This window comes from Barbatula barbatula (genome assembly GCF_947034865.1).
Source record: "Barbatula barbatula genome assembly, chromosome: 19".
In the NCBI taxonomy this organism is placed as follows: domain Eukaryota; kingdom Metazoa; phylum Chordata; class Actinopteri; order Cypriniformes; family Nemacheilidae; genus Barbatula; species Barbatula barbatula.
The window spans coordinates 10190311-10206737 of NC_136782.1; positions in this window are offsets into that span (position 1 = coordinate 10190311).

Here is a 16427-nt window from a genome sequence, read left to right on the forward strand (position 1 = left end):
TCAAATCTCTCAACTGTGTCACAGCTTTTACTTCATTCACTACATTTGCAAGCAGTCGTGAAGATCGCCAAGTCCGCACGCTCTGTATTGTTTCATTTCACACCAAGTGAAGGGCTTGTATCTGATTACTGGACACGGTTCACATCGCCTGTTCATGTGACAAACACCCCGAGAGATAAAGACAGAGGAAGTGAAGCAGACACGTGCTCAACTTTGATGTTGTGCCAAAGGTTTTCTGCACTCTGCATATGGGTGTATGGGAGTATCTGAAAAAAAAGGAAGAGAAAGAAAGCAGGCACATAAATGTTCCTCACAATTCTCCCAGAAGAGAAAAGCTGTTAGTTCCATTTTCTAGGACCACAAGCCAGACCTAAAACATCGCTTGAGTTGTTTTGCAACCTTAAAAATAAGTAGTTTTCAATATGTGAATTCAACAATTCAAAGTATAAACAAAGTAACCTTATTCTTTTTGGAAATCATATTTACATATTTGCACGTCATAACATTCATTTAAAAAGTAGCTGTGAGTAAGTTTATACAGTCATATTGTCAAATCATTTTCCACCACCGTTTTAAATACACATTTTTTAAAGTCTGTGGCATGTTGACGGCCCCTAAGTTTCCTGGCACGTGTAGTTCAAACAGCGGCCCCTGAGCTGCTCTAGGGCAGAACTCGGTGAAAATAGTAATGTCTAATTACACATTAGCTCAAACAGTACATGTTTCCCATGCCGAGTGGAAAAGTCTCGTGTGGTGCCTCAGATACAGACTCTTCTTATGTGTCTCTCACAAATCTTGACGGCGTTTGGAGAGCCAGTGGCATCTGTATGCAATAAAGGTTTGGATACAGTGGGTGGAGTAGAATAGCCTTGACTTTTCACTGCTAAAATTTTATTTTGTAACTTGTTTTCGACGAAACTAAATGAGGTTTAAACATTTCTGTAGTGATGAGACCTACTCCAAAACAGTCCATTGGTGTAAAGCGGTTTCTCTGACGCTATCGCACATTGTAATGATCTCTGTTACAAAATTGTTTTCCTTGGATTGACTGAGGATGTCGTGTGTAAATTAAGCATAGCGCTGGAGTTTCATCTTCATCCAAAAATATATGTTTTTAGAGAGCGTCAGACTTTGGTGCTGTGCTTGCATAAAAAGCACTTTGAAATAGAAGTTCAAAGGATGTTCAAATGCAACTTTGACATTAGCAGGGGGTCAAGAACTCTTTCTACTTCCTGTGCCCTTTTATATCTCTCCCGTGCACAATCTCTCGCTCTCTTTAAAGGTGCCAGTATTTAACATGCAAGTGAGACTTTCCACTGCCTCACGTATAAGCAAATACGGCATGGTGGAGGTGTGTTTCCACATGGAACAGCTCTGAGGAGGGAGCTTTAAATATAAATTCGCATTGATTGGGACATTAAAATAAAACACACATTTTACAAAGTAAACAAACATTGAGTCACGGATACTAAGCAGCAATGTCTCCTCCAAATAACCTACCCAAACAGAGTTTCATATTAACCAATGCTGTAAAAGGACTGTGAGTTCCCATCATGCATTGCAGAATCTATCGTATGCACTTTTATAAGATTGGTTTTTGCTGTTTGCTAACTTTATTTATGCTGTTGTTGTTGTTGTTACTGTTACTTAGTGTAATTTGATATGTGGTATTGTCGTATTTTTGCCTCACCCTCATGTCGTTTGAAACCTTTAAACCTGATGTTTAGCATTTTATCGCCATAAAAAAAGCATCATACAGATTTGGAACATGGGAAGTTAAATGTGAGTATAGGATGATATTCTTTAATACAGTTTGAGTGTCACTATGTGAGTTACGGGGCTAGTTCTAAATCTGTCATAATTTATTCACCCTCATGTTGTTCCAAACCTGTATTTGACTCTTTCATCCATGGAACACAAGCGAAGATATTTTGAGAAATGCCTCTTGCGGTTTTGTGTCCATACAATGGAAGTCAATTGGGACTAGTGTTGTTCGGTTGCCGACACTCTTCAAAGTATCTTCTTTTGTGTTCTTCAAAAGAAAGAAAGTCACGCAGGTTTGAAATATCATGAGGGTTAGTAAATGATGAATCATTTTTGGGTAACTTATGAACAGTGACTTGGGTGGCTAATGCATACACGGTATTTGCTGTGACGTTATGAGGAAAGAAACGGAACGCACATGTCGCCTTTATTAGACTATTGAACTTCTCAACAATATAACATTGTTACGCATGGCAAGTTTGACGTAAAAGTCCTGACGCAACAAGTAAAACTAAAATATCCGCTGAATCCCATGAGGATGACTCAATTTCTCCATCTCACAGAGAAAAATAGACATTGGCTTGTGATGTACTATTCATAGACAACAGCATGATTGCGCACCAGTGTACAATGGTGCAAAACAGCTTTTGTGAATCTGATTACATCAGATGACATATTCTTCACCGACACTGCGTCAGCTATCCTCTCTGCTCTGCATGAAGGGCACTTTATTTGGGTACAAGAGTTGGGATGGCATTATCTCAGCCTGAGGGCTTGAGTTTCATCCTCACAAATGCTTAAAGCCAGAGATGGGTGAGATGCATCACTCTCGCTTTACATTACAAAATAAATTGAATTGCGATGCTCTGGCACAGAATTTGCAAAAAGCTCCTCTCAGGGGAAGAGAGTTCCCCTGCTACCGTTCCTGTAAACCAACTGTAACTTATGGAAAATGAGTCCTTGATGAATGTGTCTTTTCATGCAAAACAAGAGACATTTCTCCCGAGCCAGGAAAATGTTGGACAGAACCTGTAGAAGGTTAAAGAAGGTAGTGTTGCAGGCTATGGAAAAAGTTATGACTTGACGTGAAGACGAGTGATGAAGAACAGGTTGTTAATGCACTCTTAACTGAGTCCATTTTCTTCTTGTTAAAGTTTATGGTCAATGTTGTCCTTGTTTTAGAGAAGCAGATTTGTGTTGTCAGCCGATCAGATTGGACGGATCATTTCAAGCCTTTCCAAGTTAAGTGCGTATATGCATCAGATGGTCAGTGGCCATGTCCTAGGCTGAACCTGCTGTAGCTTTTAGAATATCTTATTTTCCTAGCTGTTTCGTCTTTATTTAGCATTTATAGTATTTGGCATTTTACAAAGCAACTCAAAGTGTTTTTTTTTCAGCATGTGTGTTCCATGCGGATCAAATCCATATGTAAACCATCTTGGAGATTCATGCTGGTCTACAGCGGTCTTTTCAACAGGCTGATAACTGAGAGGCTTTTAATCTGTCCAGACATGAAGCGAAATACACACTGTAACCAGCCAAATCGGATTGGACAGTAAACTTCTGACACACGCCGTTCTAGTAGGATAACCCCGACCTGACGGCAGCAAGCATGTCCTTGCATCTGACGACCATGTAAATTAGATTCTATTTTTGTATGTAATTGATGTTAAGGTCACAGACTGCACGTTAGAAAAATGTCATCATGAACTTCTCAACCAATTTACTTCCACCAATGTGGCCCTTTAACTAATACTCAATGTTTGGAAATGATTTTATCCATCGGAAATTGTTTGAAATACTAAACAGTAATCTGAATATAACAGATGGTTGGGTTTTGGGATTGAAAAATGAAATCTTCTGTTTTGAATCACAAAATAATAAAAGACAAACTTATTTTGTGAATAACAGACCAATGAAATATGCATAACAAAACCAGTCACATCTAATTTGATTTCATGCACATTCTTACGGAGGAAAATAATGTATATATTTCTGATTAAATTATTTTTTATGTTTAATAAGCCGAGGACTTTAGGTCAAGCAGGTTCTGTTGGAGTTCCTGCCGTTTCTCCAGCCCCCGTTCTTTTCCTTTAGAAAGAGACAATAGTATAATTGGCAAAATTAGATCAAGTATGAAGCCTGAAGTACTGTCACTGTTTCTCATCTGTCTGTCTAAATACCCATTTACATGAATTCACGAATGCTGCTGTCACGATTTTGCCTGAGGTCGTGACTGCCGTGCCAGGTGCTGCCGGTTGTTTGTGGTCTCATTTGTTTCCATGTGTTTCGTCTCACGTGGTCTGATTTGATAATCATAATTTGTTAGTGTCAAAGGTCAAGCTAACCTATGAAGCCCTCACTGTGAAACGCTGTAGTAACCACATCACAGCTCGACTGCTGAGCTGCGCTAATCCTATTATACCCACTTTCATCATAACCAAAGCATCTCCATTAGATCTCTCTTTATAGGACCTTTACACACTGCCTGCAAAACACATTTGCCTTCTACAGTTATCAAATAACCGCTATAAGTAAAATCGCCTATATTGATATTTGACCAGTTTCCGGGTATTTTCTTTGTCTTCTGAAAAGTGAAAAATGTATTCAGACTTTATTTAATTTTATTCGGATTAAAAAATGGGTTCCAGCACAAACTTAAACTATCAGCTGAGCTCATGTTGCTGTATGTTGTGGACACAGCATATACAGTATATCGTTTTGGGGGAAATAAATCACGCATGGAAGGCTTTTAAAACTAGGAAAGTTAGTTTAAATTGTATTAGATTTTTCAGGAGAGAGGTTTAGCTTCGGGTTTGTTTGCTTTGTCTTTTCCATTAAACCTTGTAGGTGGTTTAGTTACTGAAAAGGGAAACAAAACAAACCGTGAGAAACTGAAAATGGGCAGCAGATGGTCAGGGGAAGATTATCCTTTAACGCTTTACAGCTGACCGCATGTCAATAACTCAGCACGGTCATTTACAGGAGAGCAGTTTCACTGAGACAGTCAATGAAGTCTCAACAGTTGGTTGAATCTGCCAAGCTGGCACTGTCTCGCTGTCATTTTAATATCTGGATTTTTATTACATTGACTGTGTTTCACTGGACAGTATGTGGAAATATTTTCTGCTTTAGTCCGTCATGCCAAGCAAATAATGTTGGAAACCTGCAGCAATCTGCTGTTATCATCTCTCTTTAAAACATAAAATTGCAGGTTTATTTATTTAACTTTTTTTTCAACGTGGGTTGAAGTCAAATGATGTCAAATCCACCTGACAGTTCAACTTCTTTCGACGGAATAATCATTATGAGAAAAATAATTGGAAATACAATCGAATCATATAAAAAATAAATAAAATAAAATACGAATCATTATATGAAATGCAATAAATGAAATACAAACTCCACAAAAATAACTTCTTGCACACACAGGAAATTTAAAACCTGTTGTTATGAATCCCTCACAGGAGTCGGTGTAGCTCTTGCACAGTTAGGACATGAGCAGGATTTCTCACTGCCTAATGAGACTGTGCAAGTGAGAGAGACCGAAAAGAACCGCCACCGCTTCCTGATGAAAGAAGTGACGAGTCACAGTTCACAGGACGAGCTGTTGTGACTGTCTGCCTGTGAGAAAACCTGCCAACAGGGAAAGGTAGAGAGGAGTGGTTGCCAGGGTGAAGAGACTCTTTTCCATCAAGCGTGATTCTGATTGGCCGGGTCTACGTCTGAGGAAAGGGAATCCTGCCAATTGGAAACAATCATTTGTTTGTTGCCGGGGTCGTTCCAACAAAAAAGCTGACATTTATTGGTAAAAGGTTTGGCCTGTAGGTTTTAATAAAAATGTGCTCAGACGTTTCTGCTAATGAGCCGAGTTATTGTTTCAGTGGGACACAGAGTCTGAAAAGCTTTTGAATAATATCACTTTTTTATATAACCAATCTGAGATTTAAGTGGTTTTTTATTCTGTTACGGTATATATTATATATCTCGCAAGCCTTCAGTCACATGAACGTAAAGAGTTGAATATGTTCAAGCTCCATATCTTGTGTCACCAGGGCAACTAGACATTACATCTGAGCATGTAAACAGACGGGGTCTTTCCATTCTGTTTATCTTTCTATAATTTGCTATAATACTGTCAGATAAAACGGCACTTAATAAACAGTAATTCAATTACACGCTTTCTATCAAATCTAAATTTAGTTCTACTTGTTAAAAAAAGACTTCAAACAGAAGTAAACCAAGTTGTACTTCAGCTACAAGTGTGGAATATTGGATGCATTTACATATTTTATTGAACCGAAGCCACATGACAGAAAACCCCACAGCCGAGCTTGAAATAATAGTCTGCTTTGATTTAGTAGCGTTTGATGTCACATGACTGCTTTTCTGGGTGCTTTCTATTGCTTGTTGACAGACTCTTGTTGTCGTCTGGGCCACTGTGGTTAGAGAGCCAATGACGATGAGGAATAATGTGTTTTACAAGGCCCTTTATTGACTGACGCCCAACCCTCTGCGTGCCAACTAAACTAAACTAAACTAAACTAAACTAAACTAAACTAAACTAAACTAAACTAAACTAAACTAAACTAAACTAAACTAAACTAAACTAAACTAAACTAAACTAAACTAAACTAAACTAAACTAAACTAAACTAAACCAAACCAAACCAAACCAAACCAAACCAAACCCAGCCAAGCCAAACCAAACCAAACCCAGCCCAGCCAAACCAAACCAAACCAAACTAAACTAAACTAAACTAAACTAAACTAAGCTAAGCTAAACTAAACTAAACGTTTAGGATTTAACATTTTATGACAATTCTCAATGGTATAATGCAAAAACTAAATAATAAAATAAAATATAAACAAACTCTCAATTGTACAGATGACTTCAAGGATGCAAAATCAAAAAAGTATAAATTTTGCATTTTAAATTAGTATTTTATGACAATTCTCATATATGTATGATGCAACAAATTTAATAAAATAAAATTATCAATATAAAATAAATAAATAAAATACAGAATTTTCTTAATTATGTAATTATGTATTTTTGCAAATTAACTGCTTTTATTCTGTATTTGTAAGATTAAATATTTAGAATAATCCTTACACAAGTGCATCTGTAACAACCTTGGTCCCTTTGTTTTAGTCCCATATGTTGTCAATTCACATAGCGGTTGAAGTGTACAGTCTTTTCGTTGTCACGGTACAGACGGATGATACCAGACAGCATTATTGCGGCAAAATAACCAACACTGACTGCGTTTGTCTGGCTGTCATTTTACCCCTCTGGCTGCCCTTGCGCTCAGAGACAACGACGACAAAGATTACATGACGTTAAGGTACAGCGTCCATCATTCGGCACATCACATGAAAACCAAAGTCTGTGTGGATCTCTCCATGCAAAACCCTGAACGCATCCACAAACAGAGGCTGACAGTTTGTAAACAAGCATGATGCCATATGTCCATATGTATGAAATAATGCTACTCTAATATGAAAAGACGGCTTATCTAAATGTCGCCTACTCTTTGCCTGAATCTGCCAGGCCCCCGCCTGTGAGTTTGGGTGTGAATAATTGAACAGGGTGTGTGATTTGAAACAATAGAATGTAATTGCATTAATCTGTTGCCAGTTTCAAGAATGGGACGGGTGGAGGCGGCATATATCCTTATTCATAATGACACATTTAAATCAGCAGGAACTAGGGTGCATAAATGAGTTTACAAAGGCAAAGCGTCAATTAATCCAATCCGCAGGGAGGATGTCATATTCACTGACCGAGGCAGGTCATCGGTGTTTAAAGTAATATGATTGCTACTGTAAATATCAGCTTGTTCCTGATGATTTTATAAAGCAACGTAATGGGCTTGTGAGAGTGAGAGCAGCTCACGTATACGAGTCACATGGAGGGTGGGCGGTGTTTCGTGGATGGAATAATGTTTTAGGACCATTGTCTGTGCCTCTTTACTGTGGGTGGGATCCATAGTTCACCAAATACAGATCACATCTGGAGTTGTGGCGACAAAGCGGAGCCAGGCGCCAGAGCTCCTATCCATCAGACGTTCCCTTGGACTGTTTTCTTACCTCACATATGCTCGCACATGCAGGGCTGCCCTGTAACACGGGTGTAGTTTCCATTCTGTGAATCAAATCTCCGTGAGGTGAACATGTGAAACACAAAATTTCAGCAGATGTGACATGAAACGATGACGTCGCTTTTTTATAAAGTGACGTTGTTTTGCAGTTGTCATTTTGAATGAAGAGTTTAGATAAGGTTTCACGTTTGGTTTAGGACTGTAGCACACGCACATATTAATCGTTCACAACTTTATAAATCAAATCTGATTCAGCTTTGGCAACAGAACCAGTCCATATGTTTCAAATTAAAACCCAGCCACGTGTTTCTGGAGAATTTCTTGGATCTGCAGGAAACCTTAAGCCGGCCAAGCCAACGCAATTGTCTTGAGTGGCAACCTCCCCCTTTTACTTTGGGAGCTATGATTACATGTGCATTTTTGCACAGACATAATGTGATTATGAGACAGTCTGCAATTATGGAAAATTGGACTGAGATTTCTATGCACAGAAGAAATGATCAGAAGTTAAGGGGTGTTGTGCACATTGACACAAGCTTAGGTGAGAGACATGAGTGAATGTTCTTAGAGCTGAAATCTATACAGCAACAGCGCCAGCATCAGAACTCATGTCTGAGTCAGCAAAGCCAAGCAGAAGAAGTCACAGAATGCTCTGTGGGGCACAGAGGAAACAGTCCGAACTTAGAGCCGAAATCCCACAAGGGGCGAGTAAATTACACTGGGGAGCCATCCTGGACTTCAAACATCTCTAAGGATGACACCATTACGAGGCACTTGAGGGAATGTTTGCATTCTATAGTGAGCTGCTCCGTGGCTTAACTAAATTACTGCCTGCAGTGGTACCCAGGGCCATATATAGACATACGGATTGGTCAAAGAGATGCAACACTACATATTATATATCTGTTTTTTTATACGGCTCTCTGAAATACTTGAATCTGATTGGTTGTGACATTCAGAGGTATTTTATTCTCAGATAATAACCACTAAAACTGATAACACACTGCTTATCCAGGTTTTGCAAGTACCAATGCAGTTTAATACTGAAAAATAAATTACAAATAAATATGGGTAAAGGTAAAAATACGGCACAATCAACTAAATAAATATAAAGGAAGTTTCCATAATAAATATTTTAGTTACCTGTATACATTTTTTTGCACTGAATTATATTCTGTTTGAACATTGAAAGAATTGTCAGTCAAATAAAAAGTATATTTTTACATATTTTTGCTGTGTATGTCCAATTAATAATAATTTATGGAATTATATGATTATATATTTGATTGATTGCATATTGATTAATGATGAATTGGATATTTGTCTCGTTTGAACTTCATGTGTTGGCTTTACTCTTTCACACATACAGTAGATGTCACTATAGACAGCAACCGTATCGCTCTAAACAAAAACAAAAAATGCATTATCTATTTAAAAAAACAAAAGCAAAACACATGCTGCCCACCCAAGTGGACGTTTGAAAATCCTGTAAAATATGTGTACAAAACACTGATCTACGTATATACAGTACCTGTAAATGACTGGATTGCTCATGACGTCATTCCACTGAAGCCACCTATTGAATTAATATGGAGTTATCACATATTAACGATGAAACAGCTACTTAGCAGTCACCGTTTTTCTAACTGAATTCTCCCAATACATTCTTACTCAATGCATGTCCTAGGCATGTACATTTTATTTATTTAAAGTCGGGAATTTTCCCACCTCTAAGTGAGCTACAATCATCTTTATTACAGTGGCGTACATAACAAGAAAATCAGCAGCGGACGAGACACCAACATATGACAAATATGCTCATTCTAAATACAGATATATATGTGTATGTTCTTAAAGTCATGGGGCCTCGATTTTTCACTGTTCTACATTTTCACATCATATACTGTACCAGTGTATACAGCATATGGTGTTTTAATCGATAGATTATGAAAACGTATTGTAAGCTTGTTGTGCTTTATTATGTGAGGAGGGCTGCTGCAGTGGCAGCATGTATGATCGGGTCACAGTATATGTGAGACCGTCATGTAGAGATACAGTAATAAGATCGGATGACCTCATGAGAGTCTGCCATGCTTTAGGTGAATTGAAACTTGTGCATAAAATCATCCTACATAATGTGAAGATCATTCTATGAAAATATAACCTTGATATGTTTAAAGTGATAGTTCACCAAAAAATGTAAATGAATTTATTTACCCTCATTTCAAACCTGTTTGAATTTCTTTCTTCTGCAGAACACAAAAGAAGATATTTTGAAAAATGTTGGTATCCAATCAGCGCTAGTAGCCATTCACTTGCACTGGTTTTCTGTCCATACAATAGATGTCAATGGGTGCAGTGAGTGAACTATCACTTCAATATTGACAACCATGTCAAAGATAGAAATCAGTGAAATTAATTATTAAAATCAAACTTTAATGCTGATTTATAATCACTGTTTACTCAAATTGCATATTTAAGCGAAATATGTATTAAGTATACACTACAGTCACCAGGCTCACGGAATCTCAGACATCAATATTTGAATAAATAATGAAAAAAAATCGCTGACTGGCCATGTGGGATTTCGTTATGAGGATAAAGGTTAGGATTGTGGTTTCCGATATTTCTTTAACACGTGTGTATGGTGTATAAACATTTCCTTTTCATTTATTTGCTAATTGGCCAAATAAATGCATAAAAATGCAAACCAAAATAATTATTTATTAATACAAATAATTAAATATATGTCCTTTGATTTTGTGTCTTTTGTTTTATTGGTGACACAAACTATTATTTTGAAAGAATAAGAATATCCAAGTTAGTACTTACAAGGTCAAAGGTCAATAAAGAGGACTCAATGTTCAAGCACACACATGGTGAGTGTCCCTTTCCTTAATTTAAATTAGAAATGTGTCGTTTTTGTTGTGGTTCTTTAAAAGCATCATTGGTGCTGCTTTGGTTTGTGTCAGCATGAAGGATTTTTATTGGAAAAAACATTTTCATCTGTTTAATGTAAAGATTTTTGTGTGCCTCATCATGTTAGCTTTGAGGTGACCTTCAGCCATCATTTTGGAAAATTTGCCTTTACATGGGAGTTTGTCACTGGTGTTGTTCTCACTGGTGTTCCACCAACAATAAAGAACTCTATGCAAATAATAAGTAAAAAAAAAACTGGATTTAACAATGTAATCATGCCGGTCAATACTAAATCATCAAATTTTAGGCATGAAAACTGAATTACATTTTATGATTTATTGAAATCACAAAAGTCACTGTTTTTTGAGAATGACTCTGTTGAGGGGGTTGACGGCACAAGAGGAAGTCCTCCATCAGCAGTGTGCCTCTCCATTCTGCTGTGCCTCAATGCACACAGTGTCAGATTTCAACACATGGAGTAAATTATCCTCTGCACTGACACACATTTCCATGCCCAGCAATGCCCCACCAACCCTTTCTGTGTTATTTAGGGCTTTTCGTTGTTTTCTTTGCAAACATGCAGTGAATTGAATGTTTTGCATGGCCGGAAAGGGCAAAGGTTTACTGTTGGCAGACAGTAGCTGCAGACAGTGAAGTTGGTCAAGAGACAGACCAACATGATAATTTAGCAGTAATGGACATTCCAAGTGTCTGAAAGTGTGCAAGTGTTGCAAGTGTCATAGCACTTTCTCGGACAGAATCTACGAGATTTGCATTTTTGCATTTGGCAGACATTTTTATCAACTACAAATGTATAGATAGATCTTTGTCACCACTCTTTGTTTAATAAGAGGTGTCCACTTTCATGTTTCATGCAGCACAGAAGTGAGCATACAGGTGACGCAGTGGGCGTTTACACAGGGAACAGCATGATGAATGCTGCCAGAGCGCTCACTCGGAGTGAAGTGCAAAACAATCCTGATGCCAGGCGCTCACACCAAATGATGAGGACAAAGTGACGGACATCCTTTGGGCATGAGGTGTGTAATTATACCTGCAGTCTGCAATTACTGCCATTGACAAAAACAATCATTCAGAGAAAAAGTGGAAAGACACTCACCTGTTTCCTGCTGTTATATCTTCTATTAGTCCTGTGGCATCTGTCCCTGTGCTTTCATGCTTGAAACTGAAAATGTTTTGGGATAATTAATCACCATTTTGGATGACAAATAATCGTTTTTAATAAATATATTTAATCTACAGCAGTGGCCAATGTCGGATGTGTATATTTGTATTCTGTATTTGAAATGAATGCCTCCCCTGAAGTTCAATTAAACCATCAAAATGTGAGGTGTATGGTTGTACAAAATGGACTAAACATTAAACATTTTAGGTATTTATCGGATAAATTATCTGGCAAAAGACAAACTGCATCAGATTGTACATTTAATGTACAAAAACATCATAGAAAAGCAAAAAGCTTGCAGGAAATAAAGCAATGCATTTCTAAGATATTATTAGTTATTATTGTTTGGGGATCCTCTTTGTGGTAATACTTTGTAAATTCTTCTCAGAGCGATTTACATTTAGTTGACCCTGGACAACAAAACCTGTCTTAAAAGTTTTTTTTTTTCGAAATTGAGATATAATCTGAACAGAATAAACAACCTTTCCATATGGTTTGTTAGGATTGGACAATATTTGGCCAAAATCCGACTATGTTTCATGCAGCACAGAAGTGAGCATACTGTACTGTAGGTGACACAAATGTATAGTATAATGCAATGTACGTGCTTTGGATAAAAGCGTCTGACGAATGCGTAAATGTAATTTAAATGTAAATATGTTATGTAAACACAAACTTTTATTCTGTATCTGATTAATCGCAATTAATCGCTTGACAGCCCAAATAAAAACACAGTAATGAAGATATACCCCCAAACCCATCTCTGAACCTACTGTCACTGGCACAAAAGGTACAAAGATGTATGAATAAGATTAAAAGATTAAAATTAAAATAAATTACCCACCTTGTAAAATAGGCAGGAATCACCATGTGATTGTGTTGCATATAGACAAGTTGTTCTCTTCTCACACTTCCAACCGCTGGAGATAAATAAGTGATTACGTTTTGTCCGCAGTAAAACTGTGATATCATCATATTTAGCATTGAGTTTCCATGAAATGTATACATGCCCTGTTTAATATTGACCTGACTGAAAAACAAGCTAGCATGACCAAACTTTTTGTCGCGGGTGATAAAAACCACAGTAAATGATACATTGGTGTGCAGTAACACCGGGATCATTTTACCATGCATCAAGGTTTTGCAGATTTTATGATCCTCTATTTGATATTTAATGCCTGATATTAATATACTGGGCTCAACAGGGTCACTGAGCATGTAGATCAACCGGATTAAACATAAACGTATTGCATTCAGCTGGCTTGTAATCTTGGCAGTATTTAGGGTTTCGATTTTAATACAAGCAAAAAATTATTCCGTATGGATTCAAAGGACTGTTGATGGCTCAAGCCTTATATGGGATTATAATCATTTCTGTTTACATTTTTATAAGGAGTAATTTACAGGATTTTATGAAACTACAGGTGCAGTTTTATTTTAACTACTGTTATGTCACAGTATTTACCTACTGTAATTATTTATAATTACAAAAGTTTTACCTTTAAAAACTATTTTAATTCATTTAGAAATTAGTCATAAAAGTAAACTAAAAAGAGCTGTTTTAGTGCATAGCATCCACAATTACAACCCACTGGTCATGACATTTACAGTAACATGCAAGTGCATAAAAAATACTGTATGTTTTTGTGCATAGAAATTAAGACCTACTTTAATAACTGCAGAATGTTGGGCCAGAGTGTTGCTCTAATCCACAATAAATAAATAACATGTGCACTTGATCTGTTAACCGTAAGCACTTTCTAGATGAGGCTAAATAAACAGATCCAATAAATACAGACATTTTTAAATGTTCAACCCCCATATCGAATACATTAAGTCATAAAAACAACAAAGACAAAATGACCGTAATGAGTTTGAAACGCATTGACTGTGCTTTTCCTGGTATTGAATGACACAAATTGGATAATGCGATGAAAGTAAAACGTGCTTGCCGTAAATACTGATTGTATTTCTGCCTTACCAGCTTCCATAGAAAAGCATTAGAGAAACAAGTGCATCTGAAGCATTGCTCCAGCTCGGCTGGGTAAAACTAATGATGCGTTTGATATTACATTTCAGAGTAGGAAACAAAAGAAATGTGCACGATTGTCAATTGTGCTCAGCATCTCTGTTTACGTGATCTGTGTCAGCTGATCTTATCCCTGAAATACTTGAGGGAATCAATAAGTGATATGTCATGGGCCGGTAAGAAATCAGCCCATAAGACAGTAATGGCTTTGAGGGGGTGTACATTTTAGCATGGTAAACGTGAGTGTACCGTAAAAATACTACACTTAAAACCTGATAACAATACATGTAATTTTACTGTAAAATACTGGTTTTAATGTTTTTTTCAGTCACCATTAATGCTTTGATAACACCTCATGTGAGGTTTTTGTGTAAATGAATGATTTGAGAAGGGCGGTAGAAGTGACAAAATTCATATTTCTCCTTGAGGAGCCAAAGGCGACACATTCACACGGCCCCTACAGATGCTCAGAGATAAACCGGCCCATCAGAGCTCCCCAATACCGTTCCCAGTACCATAAAGTTTGTCTATCTAAACAAAAATGTAAACAAGTCCCAGTAGTTTCTGCCACCCACAGAGCTCCCACAATAAGCAGAAGGTGTCGGGAGTCACAGGGCGGGAGGGTGTGAGGTAACCTGATCTGCTCCTCAGCACCACACCGGCAGATTGATTTCAGCATGCAGATGGACTGAGTGCTCCATCAATGAAAAGCCCCTTTCGTCCAGCTGGCAGCCGCTGACCCCTCACCCCCAGCAAGGACACTCTTCCTGGGGGGCACGCCTCTTGCTTCAGCCTAAATGCTGCTCTGAGTAGAGGAACACACACACATTTGCATAGCCATAGGGTGTCCCTCTGTGAGCAACAAATGACGGTTTTATTTCCTGATGTAAGCAAAGATCTGCTTGATTTCTTTAAATGACAGATCTGCCTTAAAGGGATAGTTCACCCAAAAATAAAAATATGTCAGTTATTCGCCCTCTCCTCATGATTCTTTTTTCTGTTGAATGACATTTCTCAAAATATCTTTTTTTGTCATATGTATGTTCATACAGAAGTCAATGGGGTCCAATGTTGTTAAAATATCATCTTTGTGTTCTGCAGAAAAAACATATCATACAGTAACTAACCTGTCCATAATCGATCAGTAATGTGGGATAATTGAAATGCGTTGGGGGTTTGATGAAGATTTGCCTTTAAAATGCTACACAAATTCCTCTTCATAAACCAAACAAAGCAGAGCCCCAAAAGACTTTAAAATACTTTTCTTGACATTTATTTTTCAAGCCTCAGTCTGCAGTTTCCTCAAAATAAAGCACAAATCCACCACACCTACATCATTAATTCCCTTTATAAATGACCACACATCCCTGAGCCTATTGAAAACATGTCAACTGTAATCTCTGCACTAGAGCCCTTCCCCCCCCCATACACAGCAATTCTCCACACGTTATTTTTCTAGACTAAAATCCAGATAAAAAAATGATGAGTGGTAGAGCTTGCAGTAGCATTACGTTTAAGACTTGGCTGCGCTCCACGGACAATTTTGATGAATTAGTGCGATGAGAGAGTCTGGGTGGGAGGACGGGCTTGAACTTCGAGATATTGCTTTCCATCAACCCTTCAGCAAACAAGAAAATCACATCTAAAACCAAGTTTTTTTTCTCGCTAATCTTCTGACCAATGCCGATGGGAAATATCATTGAAATACTGCTTTCTAGTATACTGTGTAGTATGCACGTGACATTTTTACAGTTGAAGGTCTTATAGAATAAAGTGTGCCAAGCACAATACAATTCCCTCTAAAATAGCAGGTAAAACAAAACCCATTATGCACTGGACAGTGTTTTACAACAGTGGTATTCTACGCTGTTGTCATGTGACCTCTTCAAATCCCCATGAGCTGCTTGCAGAATAAGATGTAAGGTCTCTGAGACGTTACGGATCATTAGTCACACTTGAAATGAAATGTGCAGTCAAGCGCACTGCTTTAAAGATCAACAGTATCCTACGCTTGGATAAAATATGGACTGCTCACAAAGTACAGTGGTCGCCAAAGGCTTTTGGACAATACCAATATATGCATTTCATTGCATTCCATAGAAAAAATAAAAGCAAGGGCTATCAGCAAGGAAATAAGAGAGATACCATAGAGATGGACTGTACAGTATACTGTTTGCCCATCATCATGTTTGTGGTGCATGTGAGTTTTGATCTGTCTGTTGATGATCTAAGGAGGAGGTTGTTCTGTCGGTGGACTGTGGGCAATCTGCCTCCAGAGCATTTGGAGAAGCATTAGGTATGTGCTCAAGAAGGTGGTACTCGCTGCCAAGATGCAGTCTTGCCGTTGTATTCATCTCAGATCCAGCATATGTGTGCCAGCAGCTTTGGCAAGCGCCCATAGTCTACTTTTACAGGGTCCAAACTGA